We start from the raw sequence: 9039 nt of genomic DNA, 5'->3' as shown, positions 1-9039 counted from the left end.
ATGATATGTGTCTACTCCTCTTTTAGCGGCCGGCCCGTGTGGTTGTAGGCCCATCCTTGTACTTTTTTGCTTACTCAAATAAAGGTTTTAAAAAAAAAAAAAAAGAAAAAATAGAATGTAAGAATGTGATATGTACTATTCTAAGAATGTAGAAGTAAGAAATGGAATTGGGATTCGGAGAAAGTCAAGGAAAACATTAGCAAGGCTCAAGCCAAGTGATTATGATAAAAAACATGGAACTAAAGAGACACATGTTGATGTAGGTCAATTAGTCAGGGTCAAATTGTCAAAGAAAGTTGGTAAACTTCAACCACGTTTTTCAGATCCGAGAACGATCACCAAAGTTATGCGCAACACAGTCATGTTGGATGATGGTTCTATACATCACATGAGCAAGATTGCTTTGGCCAGATCTTTTGATTCTAAAAAAATATTAAGGTAAGAGGAAAAGGGTGATGATGGTGAATTTTGGTGGTTGTCTCCAGTTATACATTCGGAGACAAATAATCTTCATTCAGAGGCTGATGTTCTTCTACCATCTACTCTCCAGTCTCACCCTGATCTTGCAACCAATGATGCTGTTTCAGTAAGTGGAGATAGTGTGAATTTAGGTTTGGAAGTTAATTCTAATTTAGATCCACAGGATTCTACCATGGTTAGTTCTTCTAGTGATGATAATTTACAACGTCAGATTTCCACCAAGAGTGGAAGAAAAATAATTACTCCGAAATTTTTAGAAGATTATGTTTGTAAATAATGTGATTATCAATCAGCTTCAATTATCTCTTAAATGAATTTTCTGTTTTATTGTTTATTTAGTTAAGGAGGGAGATGTGTTGTGATATGTATCTAGGTTAGTATGTGGGTAGAGATTAGAATATAGAATATCGAATGCAAATATGTGATATGTACTATTCTAAGAGTGTAGAGTGTCATGTAGAAGGTTGATCAGACCTGATTTGTACTTCAAGCTGGCAGCACCTTTCATATCGACTTACACTTAATCTTCAATAAAGAACTTTTGGATATTTCCTGTGTGAGGTGAGTCACTACAGATTTGGCGACGAGGGCAATTTCAGATTATTTACCTACATTCAAGTTAAAAAAGTATTTTTTTTCCATTTTTTTTTTGGTCCGCTTTCACCGTACCTCTGTACTTTAAAAATAAAAGTCTTTGGGATTGAAAACAACATTCGGAGCAACAATCGCTGGGGCGTGACTTCGGTGAGCATTGAATATATGTTATATGGTGATTTCGATGTCTCCCGTTGTTCGTGTGCCCCTACTGGATACCGTTACCCGCCTTGTTTATCATTGAACTTATCTCCGGGTCATCTTGTCAACGGATGGGGCGCACAGCTTGACTCACCTTTAAACAATGCTTCAGTGCTCTCACTCCGTCCACGCATAATGACGCATAGCCTAGACAAAATCACCAGTGCATTCTGGGTACGCTCGACGTGACCTGACGTAAGGTCACATCTGCGGCCATTTTGGGTGCATTTTATCGTCGGACTGAGTACTGTCACATCGTAGCAGAGAGAACAACGACGCAAGGATTTATGGGTATTTACATTTAGCGTTGACTTATTTAAACTTTTATTATTCTAGTAAAGAAAGGTGCCGCCTGCATTATATTCGATAAAAGATAAAAAAAAAAAAGGGAAAATAATACTTTTTTTTCTGGAATCGAAGAACTGCTAATAGTCTGGCTAACTATTTCAAGGAATAACTTGATACATAAGTCCATTTTCAAGTAACATTGTACAAAGATAACTTTACTAAAGTCATTTTCACCATGCCCAACAGCAGTAACAGTGCTTCAAATGGAGAGAGAGCATTACAAGGATTAAATCTAAATGCTCCCAGGGAATTTTTGGTAGTACCTGGTGATCCGCCAGTTGCTTGGCTAGATTGGAAAGAGTATTTCCTCAATTACGTGGCCAATCTGGAGGATGTCAGTGGATCATTTTCACCAGAAAGAAAAAAAAGGATTCTTTTATTAGGTCTACGTCTTGAGGGTTTGCGAATTTATAATCAACTGGACAAGCAAGACAGATCTGGAGGAGACGTGGATGTTGTTAACGCAGTTTTACTCGATCTTGATGACTTCTTTTCTCCTAGTGTTTGTATTGATGTCACCAGACATTCCTTTTTTCAGCGGAAACAAGAAAAAAATGAATCTGTTGAGGATTATGTTTCCGCATTAAGGAAATTAGCAGTGAAATGTAAGTTTGCTCAACTTCATGATGAATTTGTACGTGATCAGATTGTCATGTATACTAAGACTAAATCTATTCAAAATAAGTTGTGGGTGGAAGGTGATGGATCTTTAAAAGAAATTATTGCCATGGTTAAGAAAGCGGAGCTTTCGGAACGGTGTGCTAAAGCATCTTTAGCTAATGAAAAGAAAGAAGCTGAGGTGGTTAATAAAATCTCAGATAGTAGAAGTAGCCTTAAAAATAACATAGATTTCAGGTCAGGCAATTTTAAGAAAGAATGCAGAGTCAGAAAAGTTCTCTGAATTGGTATGTTTTAGATGCGGGAGTCATTCTCATTCAGCTCATTATTCTAAATGTCCAGCCAAAAATACAAAATGTTTAGTGTGTGGGGTGTGATTGGACATTTTGCAAAAGTGTGCAGAAAAAAAATGCAGAAAAATTACAAAGGTAAAGTTGCATGTATTCAATAAACAGAACCAGAAGGTAGCTCATCGTCTAGTGACGAAAGTATAAAACTGCACAATGTTGTAAGAAAGAGAGTGGTCCTAAATATTTCTGATGGAGACTCTAGTAAACCCATATGTCAAGTTTCTTTAGGAGGAGTTCTGACACAACTCGCTGCAGATTCAGGGTCACCGTTTACTATTGTTGATAAGCATGTGTGGGAAGAACAATTTATCTCTCAGATTGGTGGATGGTTAGAACCTCCCGATATTGCACGAGAGAGTTACACGGGAGAGAAAATCGACATCATAGGGTTTCGAGTGTTAATTTTTAGATTCAAAGGATCAAAGTAAGTTATATGTTTCTAAAGAAGGACCGTCAGTTTTAGGCTGGAAGGATCAGAAAAGCCTTAGTATAATACTTGATCCTAACAGCAAAGAACAAGTATTAGTTTCATGTGCAGGTGAAGACACAAAAAAAATGGGTTATCAATGAATTTCCTTCTGTATTTTCAAGTCATATGGGAAAATTGAAAGGTTTTACACACCATATTCGATTGAAAGATGTGCTATCCCCAGAGTACACAAAGCTAGGAATGTTCCGATGATTATCAAAGACGAAGTTAAATCGGAGATAGAAAAATTGCTCAATTCAAATGTGATTGAAACTGTAGAGGCAGCAGAATGGGTTTCTCCGTTGGTCGTAGCACGCAAGGCCAACAGAAAAGCCCGTCTATGTGTGGATTTGAGGTATTTGATTAGTCAAATTCTGATTGATCAATACCCACTTCCCCGAATAGATGAAATGTTGTCCCTCACCAGGGATGCCAAGGTGTTTTCCACCTTAGACCTTTCTGCAGCTTATCACCAAATAGTCCTGGATCCTGACAGCAGACACTTGACATCGTTTTGCACTCCGTTTGGCTGCTTCAGATTTAAGCGTATGCCATTCGGCTTAGCGTCAGCTGCTACAGTATTTCAAAGGTTAATGTCTAGGTTATTTGGGCACATGAAGGAGGTGATTTTCCTCCAGGATGATATTTTGATCATGGGGAAGAACAAGTCGCATCATGACACTTTGCTTAGAGAGGTACTGAAAATCCTAGCAGATAACGGTTTAGTAGCAGAATTGAGTAAGTGCGAATTCTCAGAAAAATCAGTAACGTACCTGGGGCATGAGATTTGCAAAGGGGGCATCAAGCCAAAAACTAAATTGGTTGAGGCTATTGTCAACTCTCCAGAACCTAAATCAAAGGATGAACTCAGATCGTTCTTAGGTCTGGCTCAGTTTTATTCAAAATTTGTCAACCAATTCTCACAGAAAACTTTTGAAATGCGTATTCTAATGAAAAACAAAACACCTTTTGTGTGGAGTGATAAGTGTAAGAAAGCTTTTCAGGAGATTAAGTCGGCCATAATCAATGCTCCTATGTTGCAAGGATTCGATCCTTCTGCAAAAACCTTCCTTACCACTGACGCTAGTGGCACTGGTTTAGGAAGTGTCCTTTCACAGGTATCTGAGCAAGGTGCAGAGGTAGCAATTGCTTTTGCATCACGTTCTTTGTCACCGTGTGAAGAGAAGTATTCTGTCATTGAACGAGAAACTCTAGCCTGTGTTTGGGCAATGGAACATTTTCGTAAGTTCATTTGGGGAAAACAGTTTACTCTTCGTTCAGATCACAAACCATTGACCAAACTTCTAACCCCTGAAGGTTTATGTAGAGCATCAGCCAGGATTGCGAGGTGATCAATGAGACTTCAGGATTATATGTACACTATAGAATATGTTCCTGAAGTTAAAAATGTTGTCGCTGATTTTTTGAGCAGACTTTCTTTGCCCATGAAGAAAGTTGATCACAACTCCTGGAACGATTACTGTGTGGCTGGAGTATTTTCTGGTTCTCAGGGTGTGTCAAGGGAGGGAAGAATGGAAAAATGAGTGTGTGAAAGACATGATTCTCGAGGGTGTTAAAGACAAAATTGCCAAAGGTTGGCATACTCATTCTAAAGCTGAATTCCAATACAAACCATTCTGGGAGGTCAGAGACGAACTAAGTGTTGATGGTACATTTGTGTGCCGTGGTGAAAAACGTATCCCACCTGTAGAGGTTCATTCTACAATCATTACATTAGGACATGAGGGACACCCCGGTGTTTCAAGAACTAAGAAAAATATCAAGGCCTTGTACTGGGTGACAGGTATTGATTTGGAAATTGAAAGGTCAGTTCGGGAGTGTATTAGTTGTAAGTGTTCTGACAAAAGTCAAAAGACACTCAATCCTCCAATGTCTTCTCTGAGTGCCCCAAGTTACCTTGGGAGGAACTAGCTTTAGACATTATGGGACCTCTGACATGGCAGAATGAATCTGTGAAGTATATTTTAGTCCTGATTGACTTATTTTCAAGATGGATTGAATTGAAAACTGTGGATAAATTCAATACTGTTACAGTCATAACACTTTTGGATGAGTGTTTCATTAGGGAAGGACTACCAGCTTCTATTTTAACTGACAACGGTGTACAGTTTAAGTCTGATGCAATGAAGGTATTCATGGAATCTACAGGTGTCAAACAAAATTGTTCTGCTTTATAACACCCTCAAGGTAACTCAGTTGCTGAAAGAGTGAATAGAGTGATTAAAGGAACGTTGCAGTTGGCCAACAAGAATAAGAAAGATTGGTGCAGTGAATTAGATAAGATGTTATGTCTTATAGAATAACTGTACATGACACTTGTGGTGAGAGTCCTTTCGGTTTGATGAGAGGTAGATTTCCTTATTGTAAACTTAACCCTGTTTGGATGGGTAGAAGTAAGAAATGCAATTGGGATTCGGAGAAAGTCAAGGAAAACATTAGCAAGGCTCAAGCCAAGTGTAAATCTTATTATGATAAAAAACATGGAACTAAAGAGACACATGTTGATGTAGGTCAATTAGTCAGGGTCAAATTGTCAAAGAAAGTTGGTAAACTTCAACCACGTTTTTCAGATCCGAGAACGATCACCAAAGTTATGCGCAACACAGTCATGTTGGATGATGGTTCTATACATCACATGAGCAAGATTGCTTTGGCCAGATCTTTTGATTCTAAAAAAATATTAAGGTAAGAGGAAAAGGGTGATGATGGTGAATTTTGGTGGTTGTCTCCAGTTATACATTCGGAGACAAATAATCTTCATTCAGAGGCTGATGTTCTTCAACCATCTACTCTCCAGTCTCACCCTGATCTTGCAACCAATGATGCTGTTTCAGTAAGTGGAGAGAGTGTGAATTTAGGTTTGGAAGTTAATTCTAATTTAGATCCACAGGATTCTACCATGGTTAGTTCTTCTAGTGATGATAATTTACAACGTCAGATTTCCACCAAGAGTGGAAGAAAAATAATTACTCCGAAATTTTTAGAAGATTATGTTTGTAAATAATGTGATTATCAATCAGCTTCAATTATCTCTTAAATGAATTTTCTGTTTTATTGTTTATTTAGTTAAGGAGGGAGATGTGTTGTGATATGTATCTAGGTTAGTATGTGGGTAGAGATTAGAATATAGAATATCGAATGTAAATATGTGATATGTACTATTCTAAGAGTGTAGAGTGTCATGTAGAAGGTTGACCAGACCGGATTTGTACTTCAAGCTGGCAGCACCTTACATATCGACTTACACTTAATCTTCAATAAAGAACTTTTGGATATTTCCTGTGTGAGCGGAGTCACTACAATAGGCGCAGCAGCTTTTTGGGCTGCTGATGCTGCTAAAAGACAAATCTGTTTGGAAAAACTGCAAACATGTCTGTAGTCCATGGCTGGGTAATGGAGGCCAAGAGAGCGAGTTGTCCCCCTACCTTGTTCACTGATAGACGAGCCAGTTAATGGGATTTCCATGAGGCTTCCCTCTAGCCATCTTACATAGAGAGTGTTTATTATTGACCAGCTGAAAGGTTGTATTCATGGACTTCAAAGTTAAGTTATCAGCGGAGAAGACCATTTTACACACAAACTCCTGCTTCTTCGACTATCAAGTGGGGCTGCTTGGAAAGGAATTTGTGTAATAAACAGTGGTCCCTGTGGTAACAATACTCGATAATATTGTAGAACAAAACAATATTTTAATAATATGTTTTACATTGATAAAAACAAATGTATATATGTAATGTAAGTAAGGAGAAAGACATGCACGGTGCTCAAGCAAATGTGATACATATGAGCGAATCAATCAATGTCTGTTGCACAGTATATAGAAAATATACAGCCCAAACAGTGTCAATTAATATTTTGGACGGGTCCAGATTAGGTATCTACCACATTTCGATCACTTAGAATTGTAGGATCATCATCAGGACTTAAAGTGATATAAGCCAGAGATAGATCTAAATGAAAAAACAGACAAAAAGTTGGAGACATACAGGAGTATAGACTTAAAAATACAAAATGAATTTTTTTTTGCTAATAGGCTGACACAGCAAATTGAGTACAGAATTATATTGCACCCTATAATAACAACCTAGTCTCGTCTGACTTTAGGATAGCAAATCGATCTGGGATGGGCAAAGGTATAAGCCACATTCCTGTTGGAGGGTTTACGGCAAACTCCTGGGCCTTGATTTTATGATCCACAGCTCTGAGGCCACCACCACATCCCGGACTGGTAGGATCTTTCATTATCTTATTATCACACCTTGGATACCCGCCAGTGGCCGCTTACTCACTACTGTCTGTCTTTATTCTACAGATGTGTCAGCAGCTTTTAACTAGTGACAATGAGACTATGTTGCTATTATGGGGTGCAACATAATGCTGTACTCTGTTTAATGTACAGGAAACTACTCAAAATGTGGTTTACAATGGCGTACAACTAGCTGTTCCCTTGCTTGCTATTTTCTGTCTTTTCTTCATTTAATCCTCCTTCTCTGTGCCCCCATAGCGCCAAGAGACCTGTTGGTGAATGAGCGCTCTATAAATCGCCATGTAACATAACATAACAATGTGTCAACATTCTAGCTAAATTGTCTCATTTTGAATTTTTAAGTTTATACTTGTATATATCCCCCCCATTTTTTGCCTGTTTCCACCTAGTTCTGTCACAGGCCTACATCACTTAGAGTCCTGATGAAGATCCGACAATTCTAGAGCATCAAAAAACTGTTGATACATAATACAAAACCATCCAAAATACTAATTGACAATATATAGGGTGAATATTTCCTATATACTATGGTTCAGATATTGATTGATTCACACATATGGATCACATCTGCTTGAGCACCAAGCACATCTTTTTCACCTCACTCACACTATTTGTATAATGTGTTCGTTTTTTTTTAAATCAATGTTGGAGTCATTATTGAAATACTGCTTGCTTATACTATAGTTTTGAGTATTGCTGTCACCACAGGGACCACTGTGTATTACTAGATCATAGTGTATTACTATTAATTACAAAGTTCTAGACACCCCATGTCCCTTTGGAATATACGGTCTCTCTTTAGTGCCATATAACAGATTGAAAGCAAAGCAGGGTCACCGGGAACAGGGTTGTAACTTCTTTCAGTGAGCCTGCCAGCAGCCTTACAGGTGATCCAAGGAAAACTACTGTATCTGTAAGTTCATAAGGTATCAAACTGCTAACAAAGATGGGGCACATCGAAACAGCCCAAGTATATGTTTGAGGCACTGTATAAAATGCCTGCGAATTTCCAGGGAAATACTTACACAGCTGGTCATACTTGATGCTAGTGATCATAGTAACATCATGCATTGTATGTAGCAGACACCAGTTAGGGATGCTCAGTATCGAGACACTGGTTGATGTTCATAATGGCACCTGATTAGTATCAACCCGTTCGTTTTTAGCTCACTCATTACCCACTTAACAGAAGAGCTAAAAGCCTCCTTCAAAAATTAAGATGGAACACAACTGAGTCCATCAGTGTTTAGCAAACAGGGCAATAAACTACTTCGGAAATTAAAGCCATTGGGTTCCTCAGAAACAGGAGAGAGACAACAGGGTCCCAACACAGACCTGGACAGAAAACATCAGTGTACCTCGGATATTAGGACAGAGAGTCAAAAGTCATTCAGAAATGGTAACAGAGTAGATTTACATTTACTCAGAAACAAGCACAGTGGAATTAAAATTCCCAATATTAGGTGGATTGCCTGTAAAACCATTAATGCAGCTAGAACGTTGCTATGAAGTGCCCTGAAAGAGTAAAAAGCGAAATCCGCAGAGAGTGAATAGAAAGTATTTCTCTAAAGCCCATAGATGAAACTAACTAGCACAGCGATAATGCATTATGGATAGCCTAGCCGACCTCCAGTGTCTGGTCAGTTGGACAGAAGAGCTGGGCAAGAGAAAAGAGAGTAAGACACAAATAA

This window comes from Lissotriton helveticus, chromosome 3_2, assembly GCF_964261635.1.
Source record: "Lissotriton helveticus chromosome 3_2, aLisHel1.1, whole genome shotgun sequence".
Taxonomy (NCBI): Eukaryota; Metazoa; Chordata; class Amphibia; order Caudata; family Salamandridae; genus Lissotriton; species Lissotriton helveticus.
This window is presented reverse-complemented; position numbering follows the sequence as displayed.